The sequence below is a fragment of the Podarcis raffonei genome, chromosome 10 (assembly GCF_027172205.1).
Source record: "Podarcis raffonei isolate rPodRaf1 chromosome 10, rPodRaf1.pri, whole genome shotgun sequence".
NCBI classification, from domain to species: Eukaryota; Metazoa; Chordata; class Lepidosauria; order Squamata; family Lacertidae; genus Podarcis; species Podarcis raffonei.
In genome coordinates, this window is record NC_070611.1 from 24,354,295 (window position 1) to 24,379,657 (window position 25,363).

Below are 25,363 nucleotides of genomic sequence, written 5' to 3' on the forward strand. Positions count from 1 at the left end.
ACTGAAGAAGGATTCATATTCCTGCAAGATCTGTTTTACTTCCTCTTACTGTTTAAGGGTTAAAGATGGATCCAATTTTATGTCCTTTAAACTACCCTGGGACTCTCTCTCATCCCCCCAACATGGTATGTCTGGTTCACCTGGATCCTCTCGTAGGGCATACAGTGCCCAGTTTTCTGTTCTAAAATAAGGTTTGATCATATTTACATATTTTGATCATAAAATAAGGTTTGATCATATTTACATGCACCACTTTCTGCCCTTCCTCTTCTTGTTGGATCACATAATTTACTTCATTCATTTTGGCTATTATTTTATATGGTCCTTCCCAAGCTAATTGTAGTTTTTCCCCTTTAATTGGTCTCAGCAGCAATACTTCGCTCTCAGGTGCAAATGACCTTACCCTGGCCTTCTTGTCATACCAGCTTTTTTCTTGGTTTGGGAACTTTTTAAAACCCCCCCCCCCCGCGCGCGCTAACTCTAGGGATCTCTTTAAGGTATTCTGCAAATTAAACAAATACTCCACTACGGACTCTGGATCTTGATCTCGCTGTTCTTCCCAATTCATGCGAAGTAAGTCCAGGGCCCCTTTCACTTTACGTCCCAGCAATAATTCAAATGGGCTAAACCCGGTACTTTCTTGGGGTACATCCCTATATGCATAATGTACTGGTTGTATCTTGTCATCCCAATCATTGGGATTTTCCGCGGTATAGGCTTTAATCATTCTCATTAGGGTTCCATTAAATCTTTCAACTAATCCAATAGTTTCAGGGTGGTAAGGTGTTGATGTTAAATGCTTAATACCACACACTTCCCATAGTCTTTTCATTAGTCTTGATGTAAAAGAAGAACCTAAGTCAGTGACTGTTTTACTGGCAGAGCCCAATCTACTCATATAGTTAATTAAAGCAGTTGCCAACATTTCCGTTTCAATGTTTCGCAACGGAATGGCTTCTGGAGATTTGGTTGCGTAATCCACTATGGTGGATGTATCTGTTTCCCCGCCTGCTGGCTCTAGGCAATAGCCATATGAGGTACAGCCCTAACCGTTGAAAAGGGGTTGAAAAGGGGTTGATATGATAAGCAAGGGGCACAATTTGGCTTTTCTTCTGTCTTGACCGGTGCCTCTTCTCTGACATATGTCACATGGGACAGTGCACCCTCTGTGTGCACAGTAGAATCTTGTGCGTAGTTCTCCTCTGCAGCTCTACACACATAACTACACACAAAGCTACAATTTGCTTTTTACTTTTAAATCAGGTTTGAGAACTGGCACCAATCTTCTGAAAAGGAAACCCGGAAAAATAAGACACTTCAAGTAGAAGGTTTCCATTCAAAGTTCATTGCTCACACAGAGCAGCAGCTGTATCGGAGTCTATGCCTGAAATTTCACATCATGCAAGATTAGGCCAGCCCTCTTGGCATAATCTTGAAAGTTTGTGGGCAGGAAAAGAAAGAAGTTATGTGAACAATACTAGTTGTCTTCCCTCTGGCTCAAAACCTGATTACTTATGGTCTCCAGAACCAGCTTTACATAAGAAGCAATGTTCATCACAGAACACACGATCTACACTGGGGTTTGTTTGTTTAGGGGGAAGAGAGAAACAAGCACAATTTTATGATGGGGGAAATGCAGTTGACAGTAATGAACTGTACTTACCTTCCTTTTGCAGACTTCAAAAAGCCTTTCTAATTTTCAGCCTTGAATTGGAGTGGTACAGAACATCAATTCCAGCATTGCAGACCACCTGATAAAAGCCAAATATGACAGCTATAACTTGTGTGTTACCCTGACTAGTGATATATATTTCCATTTCACTTTATGACATATTTACCGGCATCGCCACCAAACCCTCTTGTGAACAATAACTGTCATTCATCATAGTGCTATGAGTTGGGGAAAGGGTTAGGCTGAATGCCTGGGCCCCCTTCCGATTCTTGGAATAGCCAAGCAAGCTTCCTGGTGAGGTGAGGTGTCATTAAGCAGAACAAAGGAAAGGGCTCTGTGCAAGACAGAGGTGGGGCCTCCTCCTTAGAAAAACAAAGCTAGAGTTGAGAGCAGAGATTTGGGGTGATGTGAGCTAAAAGCAAAGCAGCAAGCTGGGAACCAAGAGAATGATGCTTTATTTCTGTTTAAATCCAAAGTTGCAGCTATGGGAGAAACAAGGCCCTCTTGGGGTATTAATGCTGTGAAAGCCTCCATCATAGGCTCAGGTTGGATATATGTGTAAACATGCCATATACCATAAAGGCACCACAGTCTCTGCTGGTCCTCCTTCTGAAGGAAACACATACTTTGGGTAAGCACCTGGAACCCCTGGAATCTCACATTGCCAGTAGACAGGGTGTTGTGCAATATAATCTAACTTCCCAATTCTCAAATGCCTAGAAATCAGTCCTCCATTTAGTACCCTTTCCCCAATGTAGACATGAAACATGTGATGATGGTAGATGAGAGGTAGATTGGGGATATGGATTGCTCCCTAAGATCCCAGACTCTAAATCTATCTACTCCAACTGAGAGCAAATCTCCAAAGACTTAGGCACAGGCATTTGCTAGCCCTGCCGCTTGATAACTATTTTGACTTGATATGCTCTTGACTGGGTCTGGGGTCTTCTGCATGCAGGAGTCCAATGTGCAATGAAACTTAAGGGCACAGTATTTATGAGAAGGTTGCAAAAGGTCACACTTGCTAAAAGGAGAATTGATTGGCATAATTACACAATGCCCTCAAACAACCCAGGGCCACAGGGACCCTGCCACAAGGTGTCTAAAGGAAAAACAAAACCAAAGGAGGACTAATTGTGCAGCTGAATAGCTTAAGCTACAGAATTACAGGTGCATTTGTAACACATACTATTGCTATTCCTTTCATATGTTTGTTTTACAGAAAACCACCTAGGAGCGCTATTAGTGCTCCTAATGTCACAATATTCACAATCACCTCATTTGGAATATGAATATGTCCAGTTCATAATGTTCAGCTGTATTATGATTTGAGAATCACTTATCCTCCAAAATTCTTTACCTGCTCAGAATGCAAAATAAGAAGATGTAAGATTCTGTTGCTTTGTGGGCGCATACATAAAAGTTATTTAATGTTTGTTCCTTATATTCTGTTAAGCTCTTGTTCACTGATATGAACTACATAACCAGAGCACCTGATTAAACAGTCTCCACTTGGGGGGCCACACTGCCCAGGCTAGCACCCCAGGGAGGTCACTTCAGTGCTGCAAATGCAGCCATTTGACTTCACCCCCAGAGGTCCACTCCGCTGTCTCACAAGGCAGATGCATGCCAACAAACTATGGGCAATATCAACCGCTGTCCTCTATCCTCATCTAAATCCCTCTTGTGCTGCTGGAAGTGTTTGTTCTGGTGGTAGGAAAGGGCAAATATCCAAGTAACTGTCTCCTATCAGTGGCATTGAGAAGTACAGTTCTAGGGAGCAATATGATATGACATACGCTCATGGCATTGTGAGTATACTTATACCAACATTTCAACCCTGAAGTTACAGGAGAGACAAACTTTTCCTGTAACTTCTCAAGAAGGGCTGCATATGTTGAGCCAATTTCTAATTCACCTTAGGGGAGCTCACTCAATACAAAGTAGGATCAAAAGATTTACCTCTCCCTTTATTCCACTACCCAGGAAACTAAAGCAAAAATGGTTAAACTATTAACAACTAATAAAAATGGTTATCCATTTTAACCCACACACAGCATAACTCCAGAAGTCTCCTAAAATAGAGAATGGGGACAATTATACTCTAACAGTTTTAATTCAAGCTATTGTGAATTAAGAATGAAATTGTGTGTAAAATTTCCCACTACAATCCAGCACTGGCTCTTTAGTTATGTAACCCTTCTGTAAGGAAATATTGAGAGACCCTTAACTACAGCAGCACTACTGGATACCATTATAATTAACAAGGACATGCAAAAAATAAATTAACAGTTATGTTTTATAATCATGTGAAAGTGAAATGAGCTCATGAAGAGGTCCAAGTACTTACTGTGATCTCATTAGCCAAATTTTACATGCTATTTTATATCACTACTTATGCTGCTAGAGTATTAATTTGCCAGTGTGTTCCGTATATTCATGAAAGCATATTTTAAATATCAAGTAATGAAGCATAAGAGCTATTTGGCAATATCGTGACTTAAAACTGTACCTATAAAAAGAGACAATTTTTTGTATGTTCCCAACATCCCCATTTCAAAAGTTGGCCTTTCCCTTTAATTTACATATGAATTTGAACAAAGGAAAGGTGTTTTCAGCCTACCAAAAATTATGTGATTCTATTCTGGAAAACTCTTTGCTTAAGGGAAAATTAAGAAGTGTCGCATATATTTGGATTAATGTCACATATTGCTAAGAAAATACTGTTGCACGCCATCCCTATCTCCAAGTGGTGTGAGATTCCAGGCACTTACCAAGGGTTCAGTTTCCATGGAATGAGGGATAGCAGAGACAGTGGTGTCTCTGTGATATATGGTTTATGTACACATATACAGGCACCCCACCCCCGTTTACGTGTGTTCTACTCATGCATGACTGCTTTTACACAGATCACTGCAAAATCAATCAATCAATTGAAATGGAGCACTCGGGTTCCAGGCTGCTGCCTAAAGGTCACTTGGGAGTGCTGCTCAGTGTATCCCAAGCCTTCCCTCACTCGGGGCTGCTGCCTGGAAGTCACTCTCAGCCACTAGCCGACTACAATGGGAGGGATTGGAGAAGGCTTGGGGCAGTGGCCCCAAGTGACTTCCAGGCAGCAGCCCCAGCAGCACATGTGAGTCAGTTTCTCAGTCTCTCTCTCCATTCTATGCACGTGGGGTGCTCTCCACCTTAAGCAATTTCAGTTATGTGCACAGGGGCCCAGAACATAACCCCTTCGTAAGGGGGGGGGCATCTCAAAGAAGACATGAATACCACCAAGTCCAGGTAAATGCCAGCAGTTGCATCTCTACTAGTTGCACTATATACATGCCCCAGAAACAATTGCCCCAGAAAGTTACCTGGGCAGCCGACAGAGACATCCTCTATTAGTAGACTGATAAGACACTGATTAAAAAACAATACTTAGGTGGTTCTAGAGGAAGAAATGTTACTGCTACTCAATAAAACAGACACTTAAAACATTTTTTATGCTCCCTGGTAAGAATATTAAAACTGATGTAGCCACTGTGTTCTTGAAATCACTATTAAGACAGGATGGGCATCCCCTGGCCAACTAGCAGATATGGATACGTGCCATTCTACTTTCCCTTTCCCATGATTCATATAATATGCAATTTCAACAGGACCAAACCTAACACATCAACATTTTCTCCAATATTAAGCATGACTAAAAAAACAAGTGATTAGATAGTATCTCTAACTAAAACTACAGCATTCACAATCCTCAATGAAAAGCACTATGTTGTGCTTCCCTTCTCTATTAATTTCTCTTTTAAAGACATCACAGAACCAAGCTCTCCAATTTTACATAATTTCATGGTTCAAAACTAAAACTCCAAAAATATTAACCACCCACAGAGATCACCTTGACATGCTTTTGCTGCAGAAAATAGAACATTATACTAACTACTGAACCCTGAAGCATATTCAAAACATCACATCCTATTTGTAAAATACACAAAGAAAATTGGGTAAGTAAGAATATTTTAAAAGTATTATGTTATTCTCATATTTTTCCTGTATAAAATTAAAAGGTGTTGCCCACACACATATTTTTCTAACAAGGTCAAATTATGCATGCGATGCATGTATTTGCTAACTAAACTTAGCCTTGCTTTCACTCAGAGATGCATGTGAACCTGTATGAACACACCTGTATATCTGCACATGTGTTTATGCATTTCAGAAATAACAAAAACAAAAACAAGGTGTATCGATCTGCTCTCAGACAACATAGCAAATACAAGCTAATCTTAAAGGATCAAATAATTATTACCACTTTAAAAATATAGTATTTCCCCCATTCATCTGAATTGTACATTGCTTGGCTTTGTAGAGGCAACACCAGACATGGCGCTGAAAAGTCATAACACAGGCCAGCACTTTACTCAAATATGGAAGATTAGAGACCTGGCCAAAAGTGTTTGGTATGTTAGGATATTTCCGTTCCACCTTAAAAGGGAGCAGGATGTTTGTATAACAGCCTGCGTAAGTTCCTGTCTCACAGGATGTTTATGTTGTAAGTTCGTTTCGTTTTTGGCTGTTTTGCCTGAGCAGTCGGAGCAGACGGTCATGTCTCCTTTGTTCTGACCAATGCCTAATAAACTGTAAATATGCATGTTCTGCTCTCATGCTGTGCAACTTCTGTTGTGTGAATTCTGCTGATAGAGTGTGCACAAGTCCAAGAATGTGGCTATCTTTTCTTGAGGCTTCGTGTCGCTATAAATAGCTGATACTGCGTGACTACGGGAGGTCGATGGATCGTCCAGCACCAAGCTTGGGGCTCAGATGGACTCTATCTCCCTGGCAGTATCCCAACAACAGGTTTCGGGCCCAGATTCACGGCACTTGCAGAAGAGTAAGACTGCGACAGACTGCTGAGGTATGTGTGGGAAAAGCGAAAGCAGAGGCTTTTCTGTTGCCGCGGCAGCCTCTTTGATGTCCGGCTGGCCTAATTGGCCTGGGAACCGAGCCAAGCAGGCTTCGTGATTTATGGGTGCCAAGATAAGGAGTCTCTGAAGTGAAGAAGCCTCACGGCTGGCGTTAAGAGCTGGAATGGAGTTTTTCCAAGCCTCTGAAGCTGCTGAGTGTCCTAAATTAAATCGGGACAATTATGAGACCTGGGCAAGATGGTGTGAGGGTTTGCTGCGTCAGTTTGGAGTCTGGCATACTGTCTCAGAAGCCCCTCCAGTTCCTCTGACAGGGAGATGGGAGGCTCAGAATTCGAGAGCCATAGACGTAATAGTCTTGTCCGTCTCTCTGGAGGAAATTGCTACGCTAGCTGGCAACACGACTGCACGTCAGATGTGGAATGCTTTGAAGATAGCCCATCTGCCAGTCATCCCAGCCCAGAGTTTGACTGCATCGGAGGTCCTGGCTGTTTCCCAGAATGCGAGTGAATGCACGGATGCCGAGGGCACCGGTTGCAAGCTGCAGGGGGAGCTGACTGTGATGTCATCCCAGGCAGCATTCCAGCCTCCAGGGGGAGCCAAGGAGTCGGCAGCTGAGAGCTCTGTTTCCCGTGAGAACCAAGGTCAGAGCCTTTGCAGAGGCCGGAAGACCAGATGTAAACAGAGCAAGATGCTTGCAGGTGGCCAGGAGCAGGGGGGCAAGTTGCAACAGCCCACGCCAGTGGAAAACAAGGCTATGTTTGCTGGCACAGCTCCACCAAAGGCTAAAGGCACGTCTGATGGCCAGGAGCAGGGGGGCAAGTTGCAAAAGCCCTCGCCAGTGGAAAACACGGCTATGTTTGCTGGCACAGCTTCACCAAAGGCTAAAGGCAAGCTGCAAAAGCCCACGCCAGTGGGAAACAAGGCCAAGGCCAGGTTTGTAATTGACTCAGGTTGCACGCGCCATCTCAGCAAAGACCGTCATCTGTTTATCTCCTTCACACCTCAAGATGGAGAGGTCCAGCTGGCTGATGGAAGGACTTTGCAAGCTACAGGAGTTGGAACTGTGAAACTTGCAAGTCTGAATACGACCATTAGCAATGTACTTTTTGTTCCAGGAGCTGCGGACAATTTGGTTAGTGTACCACAGCTGACTGGGCGTGGTTTTGAAATTTCCTTCAAGAGGACTGTCTGTGTCATCAGAAAAGGCAAAGAGGACATGTGGCATGCAAAGTTGGTGGATGGTTTGTTCAGTCTAACTTATGATGATGTTGCCGTGTCTAATGCTGATACTTGTTGTGTTGCACAAACTAACAAGGTTCTTCATGCAGGATGCATTCACGATGCACATCGCAGATTTTGCCACCTCTCTTGGCAAGCGCTAGCCAAGATGCCTGAGTTGGTTGAAGGTTTGGACATCAAACCTTGTAAATATCACATGAAATGTGTATCTTGTGCAGAGAACAAGGTGAAGGTTGCTCCAAAAGGCAAGGAGTCTAGCAGGCAGGCTTCCAAACCCTACCAGCTAGTTCACGCAGACCTGGTAGGTCCTCTAGCGCCCTCTTTGGGAGGAGCAAGGTACTTCATGGTTCTAATTGATTCTTTTTCCAGGTACATTCATGTGTTTATGCTCGAGCAGAAATCGCAAGCATTTCCTAAGTTCAAGGCATTCTGTGCTTGGTTGGAGAATGCTCATGGTAAACGTATTGGTTTTCTGTTTACTGATCGAGGCGGGGAGTTCACTTCTCAGCAGTTTGAAGCTTTCCTGACTGAGAAGGGAATCCAGCATGACTTGTCAACGCCTAGATCGCCATGGATGAATGGGCTTGCGGAGAGAGCAAATCAAACGTTGCTGCAAGGGATAAAAACCTTGTTGCATGATGCCAATCTCCCTGAGAAGTTTTGGGGGGAGGCTTTGGCGAATTTTGTTTATTCTTTTAACAGGAGACTGTCATCACCTATTGGCTGCACTCCCTATGAGAAAATGTTTGGTAAGCAACCTAATGTCAAGCACATGAAAATCTTTGGTTCTGACATGTGGGTGCACACCCCACAAAGCAACAAGCTTGGGAAGCGTGGGGCACATGGTTTGTTCATGGGGTACGAAAAAGGTGCATACAGGGTATGGATGACTGACTCTAAATCCATAAAGTTCACAATGAGTGTTGAGTACAATCCTAAGTGGGGGGAAAATGTGGGAATTTTCCAGAGTTACCCAGAGGAGGATGAAGGTGATGTGAAGAAAGCAGATCATGCTGAGAAAGCTGAGGAAACTGAGGATGAGGATGATGATGATGATGATCAGAGTTCGGATTCCAGTTCAGTGGGCGGCGCTGCTGCTGCTGTCAGTGACAGTGATGACACAGCAGACTACAAGAGCGCAAAGGCCTCAGTCAGACCGTCTGATGAGTCTGACAATGAACTGGAAGAACCACTGTTCACCATTGGTCGTTTTTCTCCTAAGAAGGAGGAGATGAGTCCAGAAGACTTGCGTCTGGTTCGCAGGTCTGAAAGGGTGACCAAAGGCAAACCTCCAAAGAGATTTGCTGATGAGTTTGCTAAGACAGCAACTGCTGTTCTTAGTAGCTCAGAGAAGGTGTGGGAACCTTCAAGCTTCAAAGAGGTCCAGGAGTTAACCTCTAAAGATGCTGAGCCTTGGCTTAATGCCATGAAGGCTGAAGTTGATTCCTTGAACAGGAACCAGACTTGGGAGCTGGTACCGGTAGTCCCAGGAATGAGACTGGTTGGCAGCAAATGGGTCTTCAAGGCCAAGACAGACCAGAATGGCAAGGTTGTCAGACACAAAGCCAGATTGGTTGCCAGAGGTTTTTCACAGGTACCAGGGCAGGATTACCACGAGACCTACTCACCCACGGTCAAATATGAGAGCATTCGGCTGATGCTCAAGATCGCTGCGGAGGAGAAACTGCATGTTTCCCATCATGACATTAATACAGCTTTTTTGTACGGGATTTTGAACGAGCAGCAGTACATGCTTCCACCTGATGGAATGCAGATACAGAAGGGAATGGTCTGTAAACTGCGGAAATCCTTATATGGTCTCAAGCAGAGTGCCAGGTGTTGGAACACAAAACTCACTGAAACGTTGCTTTCTCTAGGTTTTCACCAGGGCAAAGCTGATCCATGTGTGTTTGTCAAGGAGGAGGGGCAAAACAAACTGTATTGTTTATGTTTTGTTGATGATCTTCTGATGTTTTGGAAGAATCAGGCTTTTTACCAAAGCACCCTAGCTCAGCTGAAGGAGCACTTTGATATGAAGGATCTTGGTGAGGTATCCAACTATCTTTCTCTGCAGGTGGAGAGGGACCAAGCAGGTAATTTTCTGGTACACCAAACACAGAAAATTGCTGATGTATTAACCAGGTTGAATTTGGTTGATGCAAACCCAGCAGACACACCGATGGTGACAGGTTACCAGGTAGACAGTACTGCTGAAGCGTTTTCTGACATAACGCTGTACAGATGCATTCTAGGCAAGTTGAATTTCATTGCTAGATGTTCAAGACCTGACATTGCTGTAAGCACTAACCTGCTTAGCAGACATGCTAACAATCCTACTGTTCAGGATTGGAAAGCTCTGAAGCGCATAGCCCGCTATTTGAAAGGGACTATGCACTACAGGCTGAGGTTCACCAGTCAGAAGACTGGAGGTCTTGAAATCTTTGCAGATGCAAGTTTTGGAAGTGACACCACGGATGGTACAAGCACTTCTGGAGTATGCTACATGTACAACCACTGCCTGTTTGATTGGTTGTGCAAAAAGCAGACGACAGTTAGCCTAAGTTCCTGTGAAGCAGAACTCAATGCTCTGTCATTTTCACTCATGGATTGTGAATGGTTGATGCAACTGTTTAAGGACATTGGGGTTTCTGTGAAATGTCCTATACAAGTGTATCAAGACAATAGATCTTGTTTGGCTTTGCTGAACTCAGAGAGTTGCAAGCAAAGAACCAAGTACTTGCAGATTAAGCTACATCGTGCAAGAGAGTGTATTCAGAAAGGACTCATTCAGGTGTCCTACATGCCAGGAAATGAAATTCCTGCTGATCTGTTGTCTAAGGTTGTTAACAGAGAACAACTGAAGGTTTACGCACAAAGGTTGCAATTGGGTTGAACCACAGGTACTACAGGTTACACGGAAAGGGGGAGGATGTTAGGATATTTCCGTTCCACCTTAAAAGGGAGCAGGATGTTTGTATAACAGCCTGCGTAAGTTCCTGTCTCACAGGATGTTTATGTTGTAAGTTCGTTTCGTTTTTGGCTGTTTTGCCTGAGCAGTCGGAGCAGACGGTCATGTCTCCTTTGTTCTGACCAATGCCTAATAAACTGTAAATATGCATGTTCTGCTCTCATGCTGTGCAACTTCTGTTGTGTGAATTCTGCTGATAGAGTGTGCACAAGTCCAAGAATGTGGCTATCTTTTCTTGAGGCTTCGTGTCGCTATAAATAGCTGATACTGCGTGACTACGGGAGGTCGATGGATCGTCCAGCACCAAGCTTGGGGCTCAGATGGACTCTATCTCCCTGGCAGTATCCCAACATGGTAGTGGCCTTTCTTTCCTTCTATCCTTCCTTCTCTTTTCTTTTTTAACAAAGAGTCTTACCATTGCCTCCTTTAGGCTCACTAAAACAGTGGCCATCTCTTAAATAAAAGTTTGTCACACACACACACACCCTTACCCATTCAACCATTCCACCCTTAGGAGCCAAGAAATGGATAAAGCCAAGGAAGGGAAAGGGTCAGGCATACAAGTAGTTGGTGTCATTCCATCGAAGTTCATATTCACATCCTCCAGAAGAAGAAACTGAAATGGCGCTAGAATGACAGTGACCACTGCCATCATATTCCCTCCTTACATTTCACAGAATTTGATGGATTATTTATAAATCGTAAAAGCCTCCACCATTTTTCCAAGGGAAATTGCTCAATTTAGTAGGTAACGTTTTCGAGGAACGGAGGATTAATGCTCTCTAATATCTCACATTTAACTGGATGATTTACTTAGATTTATTATTTTGCCTTTTCGTCAGCAGGGGAAACAGATGCACATTCATATTTCAGCTAAACAAAACAGATGGTGAAGCTTACTAGATATCTTTAGGACAGTCAGCTCATGAACGCTGCAATTTGATTACTTAATGTATAACACTGTGACAGAGGTTCCCCAACCCCATAAGTTGTTAGCAGCTGAGAACTGCTGGTTTTATGTCATGATTTTATCTTGTTGATTTTGTCATGATTTAAATCACTGATTTTAAATCACCTTGATATAAATCATGACTTAAAATCAGCAAGGTAAAATGCCATTTCAATAATGGATGTAAATCAAGTTTCCCACTGCTTTTTCCTGTTGATGCCGCCCCCTCCTCCTGGTTTCTTAACAAGGGCACAGGCCACTCACTACAGATGCTGCCTACCTCTCACTTGTATTGGGAGAAGAGCATGTAGCAGATTCATAGGCAGCATAGAATCCACAGAATGGATGGTAACACATGCAACTGTGGCCACCCCAGTGCCTGAGTGCAGCAGCAAACACAGCTGGGTATATTGCTGCTACCCTCACGGTGGGGAGCACGCCATCAATTGCGCTTAGCTCTCCCAGCCTCAACCTCTGTGCATATGCTGCAGCACAAACCTGGCTGCTTTGCTGCTTTCAGAACTGAGGTTCAGGTGGGTGGTAGGTACTCAGCCACTCTGGCCTCCTTCACATACCACTCTTTCACCTTGTTTGCTGAGCAGCGTACCCCTGCTTAAGCTCAGCACCGAAGGCAGTTATACTGTTACTGCTGTCATGCTGCCACCTCCTCAATTCCTTGCAACAAGTGTTGTTCTGCATAGACAGGGGTAAGCTTGAGCTGCAGGTGCCCGTAGAAGGGTGGAGGAAGCATGAGTGCAGCAGCACTGGCAGGATATGCACTGCCTGACCAATCAGCAGCAAACAGCATGCAACCTTTTGAGCATCAGGGGCCATCTGCCAGCATCCTGCCTTGCTGACCTTACCTATACTAGTCTCAAGTATCCTGTCTCTGCTGTCCTTCTGACCTAGCCCTTCAACCTTTTCACCTTTCCCTTGAAATACTGACATATTATGCACATTTACCTATGATAATCACTAAACAGAGTGGATCTTACTTCTTGATAAAGATGTATAGGACTGACTGGCAAATTTCATAAATATTCCAACTAAAACCATTTTGTTGGCTAAGTTATAAATTACGCATTTTTTTAAAAGTAGTGTAAAAAAAGTCCATGTTTTATTTTAAAGTACAGTGGTACCTCGGGTTAAGTACTTAATTCATTCTGGAGGTCCGTTCTTAACCTGAAACTGTTCTTAACCTGAAGCACCACTTTAGCTAATGGGGCTTCCTGCTGCTGCCGCGCCACCGGAGCACAATTTCTGTTCTCACCCTGAAGCAAAGTTCTTAACCTGAAACAATATTTCTGGGTTAAAGGAGTCTGTAACCTGAAGCGTATGTAACCTGAAGAGTATGTAACCCGAGGTACCACTGTACATATAATTCATTTTTTACCAGTATTTCCATTATTTTCCAGGTTAAAAGAAAAAGAAAAAATACAAATGTGCTAATATTAAAGTCCAACTAACCAATTGTCTGCTGAAAAGAAACACATTACAGAGAATCAAGTGACAAGCAACATTTCTACCATTATTCTGCTTTTGGTAAATTTTCACACACTACAAAATTAGATCTGAAAAAAATCTATAGAAAGTCAAACAATTTCAGGTTGACTTTATGCCAATGCACCTGGAATATGCACTGAAAATGATGGAAGTTGGCGGAGAGGGGTTTGGATGTGGACTTTTTAATCTATACTACGTAGTGAAAAAAAAGCAGAGGCATGTACCATCTCAAAAATAAAGGAAACAAGTTTTTCCCCCTCTTCCCATTTGATCATAAAGGCTGTACACGAAACCAAACAGAGGCAGTGAAGGCAGGTAGCTTCTCACAGGCCAGTCTTTTGGAACATAACTGCAAGCAATATATTTTATAAGTGTTTATTTTTTAAAAGGAAGAGAGGAAGAAAGCTTCCGAAAAATACATACATTGGGGACTCTTGAGAGACAAATCAGAATGCTGCTTGGGGGGTCCATGATTCAAGTCAAAAGGCCTTTTTATTTTCTGTATGAGGAGCAAACACAAGAAGCCTACTGATAATGCTCGGCTGAACTGCAATACTTCCAAGCTCTTGGCAAGTCAATGCTACAGAAATCGGAAGTTCTATTCAAGGTTGCTCCGTTTTTAAAGTTCCTAAGTGATTTTTTTTAAAATGCTTTTGTAACTGTCATAGACTTTTGCCCCTTTCCCAATTTGAATTTGCTATTTGGTCAATTCTGAATTAGGATTGTTAAATACTTCACTCCTCAACACCCGGAAGATAGTGCTGCTCACTTCTGAGTGCATAGGCTTGCCTTGCACATAAACAGCAATATAGTTAAAATAAGGTACAAGGAAACACTATCATGGAGAGACTCTCCAAGTCCCTATTTTCCAGTCCCAAATTTACAGAAGCCATCCCGGTTCTGATTTGATCGTGGAATATCCCGCTTTTCCTTAGGACATCCCTGTTTTCATCAGAGATATGTTGGATGGAGTTATGTGACTTCCCAAGCCAAGGAAATAAGTACAGTGGTACCTTGGGTTAAGAACTTAATTCGTTCTGGAGGTCCGTTCTTAACCTGAAACTGTTGTTAACCTGAGGTACCACGTTAGCTAATGGGACCTCCCGCTGCCGCCGCGCCACCAGAGCACAATTTCTGTTCTCATCCTGAAGCAAAGTTCTTAACCCAAGGTACTATTTCTGGGTTAGCAGAGTCTGTAACCTGAAGCGTCTGTAACCTGAGGTACCACTGTAACTATACAACCTTTATAAGACATCTGAAGGCAGTCCTGTACACAGAAGTGTTTTTTTTAATGTTTAATGTTTTATTATGTACAAAATGTTATAAAGGAAATTAAAATAAAAGACAGAATTCCCAATGGTATGGTGTCTTGCATGGTGAACTTATTATTTGCAGAAATGTATAAACACTACTCATCATATAACATGATACAGCAGTGTGTTTTAAAACTTGAACACACACACAAAAATATCGGTATGTATCTTCAAGAGTGGCATGTAAACAATTGGAATGAGGTAGCAGGAGGGCACCTCAGATTCTAAATTCAGTGTCTTAGGAAGCTGGACAATGAGGCTAGTGGAATAAAGTTTTCCCTTCCCTATTTTTAGCAGGGGGTTGCAGGAAAGTATTGAGCCGCATCTCATTCTCTAAGAATCCTGGGGTGCTAGGGCTGTGAATTTGGGTTTCTGTTGGTGCAGTAAAAATTCAACAGGTGGTAGTTGTCAGCCTTTCAAAAAGGGGTACTTGATTGCCTTGGGGATCCCTATCCTGACAATTGGTACACAGACTACACGGTTACCACAATGAATAAATTTAGGTTGTCTTGAAAGCGAAGAATCAAAGCATACAGTTATATGTGAATAAGGCTCACACTGGTCAAATAAGATTTAATTTGTGTATTCATTTGCCAAATGCGAACAATACAGCTTCACTGAAAGCCAAACATATAAATCAGTTATGTTGTTCTCTATGCTTTTCATCTTCAAGAACATTTATATTTTACTTTAAAAGATTAAGTAAATAAACTTCCATTGCTTATTACTCAGGAGAAGAGGGAATCTGGCCTTCTTTATGAATTTCCTATCTTTGAATGCCACCACAGCTCTGTAGTTTCACTCCTACTGTGCTAGAAATATAATTTTCAGATAGCCCAGAGGCATTGTAGCACACTCTGTGCTGCCATGAGCAAGACCAATATTTGAGAGCTAACTTAGGACTCCTGCTGCCTGAGCTGGTAGAGAACAAGCATGTGGGAGAAGCGATGAGCTTGTTCTCCTGGGGGTAGGGTGCCAGCTGCACTACTCAGAGAGAGATAGTGTGGAATTAATAGTGGCCTCGTAGGGAAGCTGTACATTTTGCCTTTCAGTGTGAACAACCATGCATTAATGGAAACCAGAATGGTGGAATGAGACTTCAGAACTGACAAAGAGGAAGAAAAGGAATATTTTCAGGGGGAAAATAAATGTTTTCTTTCTTGCAACAATTCGGCTCGCGGTAGGTTAAAAGCATGCTATGTAAAGCATATTTATTATTTATTATAACAGTACATTCCTAGATAAAGGCCGATTCCAAGAACTCCTCACTGAGAAGAGATGAAAAGGGGAAAACAAGGATCAATTACATGTAAATTAAAAACTGGCAAAAGTCTATTTAATTTACTGATATGGAAGGCTTTTAAATTTATGTTGAACAGGCACGATATGGGTGTGAGCTCTGTCACGCACAGACACAGTTATATAAATGAGAGGCAAAGTAGCAGATATTGCTGTACAAAATGTTGACCCAAAATCCAGGCAGGTAGGGCTATCAACTCAAGGGCTCCCAAGCAACCTCTCCAGTCATGAGGAACCCAGAAACTGTCTTCATTTTCTAGAATTCTAGGTGTTTCCTGGAAATCTGCAGCTGAACACAAGAGCACATATTGTTAGAGGCCACTGTAATCTCTGCCGAGTGGTGTGAGATTCCAGGGGTCTTGGCCCTTAACCAGGGTTTGTGTTTCCTTTGGGGAAAATGAGGCACAGCAGAAACTATGGTGTCTTAAAGATACATAGGTTTTTTGCACATATACACACTTTATCCTTGATGGTGTGCAGAATATTACACCCCAAGAGTGTTTCCTGTTGCTTCTCCCATATCTTCAGCAAGCTTGGGTTCAGAGCAGAAGCAGAAGCAGGTCTCTGAGTACAGTGGTACCTCAGGTTACATACGCTTCAGGTTACAGATGCTTCAGGTTACAGACTCCGCTAACCCATAAATAGTACCTCGGGTTAAGAACTTTGCTTCAGGATGAGAACAGAAATTGTGCTCCGGCGGCGCAGTGGCAGCAGGAGGCCCCATTAGCTAAAGTGGTGCTTCAGGTTAAGAACAGTTTCAGGTTAAGAACGGACCTCCGGAACGAATTAAATACTTAACCCGAGGTACCACTGTACAGCCTCCCTCCCCAGCCCGCATGAAATTCTGCCCGCTTCCTGCCTCCTCTTCCCAAAAAACATTGCCAAAACATTGCTCCCCTATTATCATCGCCCATTGTAACCCTGGCAAACACCCCCTTTGTCCTTGCAGTGCCTTCTGTTTCGTTAATGACTTGCATTGAGTGGTCAGTGACTGGCCATTTCAGTCTTTGTATCTTAAAGGCTTATCCCTGACTAGCTATATCAAGCTGGCATGACATTATCCTAAACTTAATGAATGCAGCAGAGGTTGGCACAATTTTAGTCAAATCTTTATGAATTCTAACTTTCACCAATTTCAGGAATTACAGGCTACTTGCTCCCCCAGATTCCGGTATCCAAAACTTGCAACAATATTCATGCATATCAGGTGGCAGTAGTATCAATGAAGAAATCTTATTTTTTCTGCCTCCACTGTGTCCTCAGTGAACTGCCCAGCAGAACTCTTTCAAGCGGCTAGTTAAATCCAATCCATAGTGCAAGCTGCTAACCAGTCAGAAGTTTACTGTAATGGATTGGTGATGCACTTTGAGGGAAAACTGTATGCAAACTAACGGCCAAAACTGAGGCAAGTCATGTGAGGGAGTTCAAACTATCGTCTGATCAAGGTTTGGGTGATCAGTTTCAGTCCTTGCTGCTTGAAGGTGATGGCCAGATGCTTGCAGAACTTAGGCTAAGCACCTGCCCTTTTGAACTTAGACCACCATAGCATGTGATATCTAGCAAGGAAAGACTGAATGGATGAGCTTAGTAAATGATAAATGCCCACCATACTGAAAGTGCCACTATTCCTGAATAAGCCTTCCTTGGACCCTAGTTTTAGACAACTACTGTGCAGTCAAAACTATCCCTTCCTTGGACCATGTGAATGAGAGGCTGGTGGCTGGCCAGCTGTAGACATTCCTGTATAAAGCAGATTATCTAGTCTCATGTCAGGCCTGAGTATGGTACTGGCACAGCCTTAGTCTCCAATCTATTAACAGCAGACAGATGGGAGAAGTACTATCCTATGGATTAGCCATGAGATAACTTCTCATTCAGACTACATGGAGCTTTACCTCAAAGAAAGTCCAGAAGCCACAGGATGCTACTGATTAGTTATTATATGGGGCAGTGTGACAGGGCTAAGTGTCATTCATCCTTAAATAATAACCAGTAGTAATAGGGGTAGTAGTACTCCGCCCATCTGACTGGGTTATCCCAGCCGCTCTGCGCAGCTTCCAGCATATATGGAAATATAATCAAACATCAAACATAAAAAACCTCCCAATACAAAACTGCCTTCAGATGTCTTCTAAAGGTTGTATAGTTACCTATCTCCTTGATATCTGATGGGAGAACATTCCACAAGGTAGGCACCACTATCAAGAAGGCCCTCTGCCTAGTTTTCTGTAAGCTTGCAGTGAGGGAACTCCCAGAAGGTCATCGGAGGTTAGACCTCGGTGTACTGGCTTTAAAAGATCATCAGTACTATTGTATAAAGCTCTGAATGGCTTAGGGCCCAAATATTTAAAAGAGCATCTTCTCCAGTAGCCAAGGTCCAGGCATTGTTAGCAGTGGGGGAGACTCCCCATTGTGGCACCCCCATTGGCATGGTAATGATGCAAAGCAGAGTCTACTCAGTAGCAGAGCCCAGGATGTGGAACATCCTTGCAGTGGAGAGCTAGTTGTCCTCCTACCCCAATGCTATTAACTTTCAGGCATCAACTTAAAACATACCTATACTTTATGGTTAGAAGAATAACCACTATATCTTGATGTTCTTTGTATTATTATTGTGCGATTGTTGTTAGTTGCCCTTATGGGAAGGGAAGGTATGATACATTTATTACATAGAATTGCAGCTTTCACTTATTAGTCTGCTTTCTGAATAGCCGTGTTAATGAAAATTGTTTACTTATAAAAACATATATGACAAAAATATGACAATGATGCAAACTTTCATAGGTTTTTTTCTAGAGTTTTCTGAGATGAAGCCATGCATTTTTCTTTGGCAATATAGCTACAGGCTTGGTTTGCATGTCAAATTAAATGGTTTATTATGCTTCAACTTGTTATTATTTCTATAAAATTTTATATATAATGGTATGGCTACAAGGAGTAAAACAAACCATGAGCACTCGTTTGCAACACAAAGCCAGCCTGTGGTTTGTTTCCTTCCTGACACAGTACAGGTAAGAATGTGGGAGAACTGACTCAAGAATTTCTGAGCAGGGTGCGATAATACAGTGCTCATTTGCCTTTTAAAAGTTTATTTTCACTATGATTTAAGGAGACATGTGAACAAGCTCATTGTTTATCAGAGCAATTTATGGAAAGCTGATTTGTAAAACTTCAATGTGTTATGAGCTTATTTGCTTGATAGCTTATATATGTACAAGTAACTCGGATAATCAAACCATATATAGTTTGGGAGAAAACAAATTAATTGCTTGTGAAAACATCTTACATTAAGGACAAATTTTGACCTGATTTTATTTTTCTGAGTGTCCATTTGTCCTCCTTTTAAGGTGGAACCATGCAAGCTTATTTGGACATGAAATATATACTTGTATGAAAACTGAGACCTCACTTTTCTGCTCTTACATGGGATTATGACTAATTTTCCTGTCTGGTGCTATTCCATTGAGAAATCTCATCTGATGGGCAGAAAACTCTTTTTATCCCTCCAGCTGCAACAGCTGCATTGACTTTTGGAATCTGAATCACATTTAGTTTTGCCTCTGATATTTATAGAAACACTTTCAATTTCACTAGAAGTTTGGTCAAAGAACAAAAAGAGAGACATGGCAGGCAAATCGCAGAAAGCAAAGATAAGTCATGTACTTTAAAAATAGATATCTATCAAATAACCCCAGGTATCCCTATGCTACTCATTTAATTTCTTTGACATGGGACGTCTGCAATATTTATCAGCTTATAACTTTAAGCTCTTATATTTTTATTCATCATTTTTCTTTTTAAACTAACCAAGATTGGAAAGGTCTGAAAATGTTTTTATTTGTACCAAAGGACCATCGTGACAAGAGTAAAAAAACACACACATAAAAAAACCCATAAATGAAAAGACTACCCAACAAAGTGAGGATCTCAAAGGGAGACTGTATGTCATGTAATCATGTCTCACTATTCAGGATGTACTTTTGTGTGTGTTTTTTAAAATAATTTTTATTAAGCGTTTCAAGAATACAAAAAAAAGAAGAAAAAGAAGAAGAAAAAATGCATAAAACCAATACAACAACACAACAACAAAAGGAAAAAAAAGAATACAAATCCCATATTACATATCTTTATCTTTCATTTGCTTGTTTCCTTGACCTCCTCACACCTCCCTTTTTGTGTTCTAGCTTAATTAGTTGTTTCAGCAAATTCTTTCCATCTTTCTTAATTTTTATTGAATAATTTATCTTAACAGTCTAATCTATTAATTAACTCAGCAGATCCTTTCCATCTTTCACCATATTCTGTTATTCAATTTGCCTTAATTTATTTAACCTTATCTTATCGTAAAATACCTTAGAACTTAAAACTTAATACTTATTTATACATAACTCCTTATATCATTTCTACTAAAGCCAGATAGTTTCATTCCAACATTTTCCCTAATATTCATTAATTTTACACTAATTCCCAAAATAAAAAATTTTCTTTATAGACTTTCTTCCAATTTTCATCCAACATCCCTTCTACCTGGTCTCGGGTTATGTCAGTCCTTACTGTCCATTCCATCTAGTCCATCAACCTGGTAATCTTATGTCCGAGGCTCTTAAATCTCTTCCATGCCCCTTCTGCAGATCTTCTTCTTCTTGTTTATACTTGCACTTTTCCTTGTCTTTTGTTGGTCTCTTTCTTAATTTCTTTCCTTTCTCATTGAGGAGTAGGTCTCTGGGGGATTCCAGCCCATAATTATCTCCATCTCCCCTCATCAGACCAGCCCCTTCCCCACAGTCCCACTCCCCGCAGTCATCAGTGTAATCCAAAAAATATTTAACAGCATATTTCAAAGTCCCTCCGAAGTTAAGAGCCTCCTCAGCTCCAGGCTCCCCCTGGCCCACTCCAAATGCAATCTTCAAAAACAGCAGCTTATGCTCCTGCAGTGCCTCGGATCACCTCCATACTTGAGGTGCAACCGCAACCTCCTCCATTATCATCTGCCCTTGCACTTGCCCAGTCGAACCAGTTTCCTGAGTTGGTCCCTGTATGATTTTTGTGACAGTATTCTCTGTTTCACCACATTTACTGACTACAACAGTCATCAAATCCATCTTCTCATTCATCAAATCCACCTTCTCATGCAACTGCTCCAACAAAGCATTTGTCTTGCAAAGAGCAAGCACCAAACCTTCCTCCCAACACATTTTTATTCAAGGTCAAAAGACTGGTCCCACGATGTTAATCTCACAGCTGTAAAGTCCCCAAGTAGACTGCAGCAACAATTTAGCAAGCTCTCTCTAGAGGAGACAATTTCTATTTGTGTCCATCTTTTTAAAGCATATCCAACAAAGGAAAGTTACTTTCATTTTTCAAATATTTTGTTTCTTTAGAATGCAAAAGGCAACATTGGCATCAGTTTGTTTCTCTTTTTTAGCTATCTGTCAAAATGTTCCATTCACAGTCAATGAACGTCTCCTACAATTTCTGTCTCTGACACCCCGTTCCCAGGTTTGAGACGGTGGAAACTTATCTCTCTTTACTCCCTCTCCTGCAGGCTTGAACAGTCAAAATCCCCCCCCCCTTTTCTCCTGCTTCCAAGGGGGTTTTAGTGGTTATAAATGAAGGAAATTTCGACCTTTACGAACGACTTTCCAGGCTATTAGCTTACAAGGTTTTTGCTTCAGTCTATTTACAAAAAGCGGAAGGCGGACTTCCTGTTTTGAACCTTCCCGCTTCGGTGCCAAATTAGGGTGTTTCTTGATCCAATTTTCCGTTTCTACTCACGGGTACTTGTTTTAGAGTCCAATTGTCCACAGGAAAAAGTCAGCGCTCTCCGGCAATGGCTGTGCGGCTTCCCTCCGTGAAAGTAGCAATCAGTTCGCAGCACCGCGCCACTCACCCCACTTCGCTCCAGAGCCCCAAAATGGGCTTCCCCGCGAGTAGGGGAGGCGCTCCTGGTGCCCTGCCGAACCCCACGTTCCCAGGCTTCCTCCACCTGGGATTTCTAGCGGGTCCCCACCTTCACCGCGGCGGGAAGACCCAGTTTCCACGGAGCCAGTTCCTCCGATCAGAGGAACTCCGCCATTCGCCGATGGCGCTAACCCGGAAGTCCCAGGATGTACTTTTGATATATATATATATTTTTTTAATGTATTTTTAAGCCAGGAGAAACTGCATTGGAAATTGCTAAAGCTTTTACTGGCCACCTGTGGGGTTCTGAATGCGGCTGTAAATCATACCAAAATAGATTAAATAAACCAAATAGAGCTTATTCAAGAGACAAATTTGGCCTATAATGCAAAATGTTAGAAAACAGTAGATCAACAAAATGAAAAGTCTCCTCACACATTTATTTTAAACTCACCAATAGCTAGCGAGCTGCAAAATTCATAACCAAATTTTCCTTCTGCTGTATTAAGCTGTCCTTGACAGAGCTATTCTGTTTCCTTTCCTATTGTAATACACACAGATATTCAATTTTAATCTTTTTTGGGGGAAGGGCAGTATTACTGGGTCTCTGCGGAGGCTCGTGTGGAGTTACACAAGGTTTGATCAGGGTTCTACGGAGGCACCATGATCCACAACAGACTCTCTCAGTGACCAAGCAAAGAGTGTTGAAGAGTAATCTATGCTCTGCCACTCAATTATCTGGGCCTCATCAAGGCCATTCCATCTACTGGTTTGCATCCATCTGTCTCAGGAGACATCCGTCGACTTTGTTGATAATGAGCATTCTTAAAGATCTTGAAATATATTAACTATAATAAAATAATCCATTCTCAAACAGCATTTCTGCCCATGAAACAAACATTATTTCCTTAACATAAAATTTACTCTATGGTTTTGTTCAGTTCTAATGAAGTATGTGTAGGAAAGAAGTTTCTTATTTATTGATTAACTTTACTTGGCTAATCAACAAGCAGGTTTTGAATTCACAACAGAACTTAAATAAAATATCCTTTATTTTTATATTGAATATAATAGTCAATATATTTTACTGACTATAATATTTAATGTATTGTATATAATATAAATATAATATAAACTTGTGTCAGCAATCCTTCATTTTTATATATGTTATCATTCATCCTTTATTATTATATTATATTTACATTACATTACATTATATTTATATATTGTATCTATGTTATTTATATTATTATACAGTAGAACCTCGGTTTACATTACCCTCGGGTTTCACCGCTCAAGCAGAAGCGCTCTATTGCGCCGTGCACATGCGCAGAAGAGGCACCTCCAGTTGCAGAAACCTCAGGATCCGACCGGAGCTCTGGAACGGATTCCAGAGTGGTACCTCGGGTTACAGACATTTCAGGTTACAGACCCTTCAGGTTACAGACTCTGCTAACCCAGAAATAGAACCTCGGGGTTTGCTTCAGGATGAGAACAGAAATCGTGCTCTGGCAGCGCGGCAGCAGTGGGAGGCCTCATTAGCTAAAGTGGTGCTTCAGGTTAAGAACACTTTCAGGTTAAGAACGGACCTCCGGAACGAATTAAGTTCTTAACCAGAGGTACCACTGTAAAATATTTAAAATTAAATTAAAATAATCTAGAAATGGCTATTATTTTTTTAGTATTCCTTGTATAAATACAAATGTTTCAAGCTTTACAAACATGATCAAACCATGATAAGTGACTGGAGCCCTCAAACTATAAAATGCTACCTTTTTTGCTTACATACTGAATACATTTTATTCTAGAAAATTGAGTGGACCCTGGCTGCCTGTCTCCTCAGCAGCTTCATAACAACAAAATATCATTCTCTCCAGATAAAGCACCTGTGACTTAAAGTACTGCCAGCCATACTAAGTACTGTAATAGTACACCTAAGTAGGTGAGATAACACCAACTGGCTTAAAACACCTACATGGCTGTTCTTTAAACTTCATTGTGAGCTGTCAATGCAAACAACATTTAAACTGGCAAATAAGTGGTAGTATGAATTTGCAGTTACATCGAAGCTCAGTATTTAGAAGAAAAATATAACTACTCCCCCCTTAACTCTTATATGTTTAATTATTAAACATTTGCTTATTTATGTCACTATTTTTAATTTTATCATTCATTAAAACTGGGTCAGTATCTGAAACCATAGGTCTATGCTGTAATGTCTTCTTTATGAGATGGCTGATAACCTCCTGAAGAATTTTATTTTTTACCTTAAAGAGATGAATTAAAGCTTATCCAATTAACAATGATTTGCTAAAGACTTTCTAGAAAGCAACAACATGCTGAGAGATAATATTCTATTCATATGACAAGGTGAATTACATATATTTACTGCATTAAGCAAAAGAAGAAGACTTTAACAGCACTGCAGCAACCCATATTCAGTTCTGCTTGGCTGTAAGTCATGTAAAACTCAGAGTTGCTGCAAAGAATAAAAGTGGGATAATTTATGCTGATATTATTATTACTAATTGGGAATAATTAGTAAGGAGTATTAGTGATACACTTCTCTTAGAGAAACAGTAATCAGCAAACACAGTAGGGCCTCACTGGCCCCTCCCAGCCCTGGGATTTTAATCAAGAAGCTTTTATGCTAAAACTGTTTCACAAGGCCAGCCACTCATATGATACCTGAAGCGGCTAAGAGAAGCAGAGGTCCTTGCTGACTTGTGACATTCATTGAGACTGGATGCAGCAAGTGATTGAGGAAGTTGCATGTGTAAAATTTCTGCCTGGGTAAATACACTCCAGCCTAATATTGAGCTCAAAGGGTAGGTCCACAATTTTTAATGTAAAAGGAGGGGAGGAAATCTACTGCCCTCTGGATGTTACTTGACCCCAACTCCCATCAGCATGACTCATGGTCAGGAATGGGAGATATAATGTCCAACCACATATGGAGGGCCACAAGTTCCCCATCCATAGTTGACAGTGCACACAGCATGTCTGTTAATGTGTGTTCCTTAGCTTACAATCTCCATACCTTTTGGAGCACTAAAACACTCTGAGGTTTTTATCTATGACCCATTGGTATATAAATTTTATGAATTAAAGAAAATGAAGGAGTGATGGTATCTCCAGTATGTGGTAACTGGAAAACCTTTTCTACATTGATCCAGTTCACTGGGTTGACCCTAACTGAAAGGAAGACTTCAGGTCTAAACAAGTCTGAGTGCTAACTCAGCAGATGTCAGTATAAGGAATACTAGACCATTCCTAATGATATGGAAAGTGACCTGACAGAAGAGGACGTTCATTTCCTTAAAAGTACAGTTTCTTGAAGGTGCAGCAATAATGAAGCAAGCACAGCAAACAAACCCTAATTCGGTATTGCACAACCTACAATTTTACAATACAGTGGTACCTCGGGTTTCATACGCTTCAGGTTACATACGCTTCAGGTTACATATGCTTCAGGTTACAGACTCCGCTAACCCAGAAATAGTGCTTCAGGTTAAGAACTTTGCTTCAGGATGAGAACAGAAATTGTGCTCCAGCGGTGCAGCGGCAGCGGGAGGCCCCATTAGCTAAAGTGGTGCTTCAGGTTAA

General features: G+C 41.6%; 1 protein-coding gene across 15 annotated transcripts in view; it reads right to left on the reverse strand.

The window, feature by feature from the left end:
• Positions 1-25,363, reverse strand: part of FOXP2 (forkhead box P2) — a 349,270-nt gene that overhangs the window by 267,372 nt on the left and 56,535 nt on the right. For 13 of the 15 annotated variants that reach the window (XM_053406905.1, XM_053406912.1, XM_053406895.1 and 10 more), the window contains one exon: positions 1,664-1,751. The exons of the other annotated variants lie outside the window; for them this stretch is intronic. The gene's annotated coding sequence lies outside the window, so the exon portion shown is untranslated. The remainder of the gene's footprint in view (positions 1-1,663; positions 1,752-25,363) is intronic. 15 annotated transcript variants of the gene reach the window in all.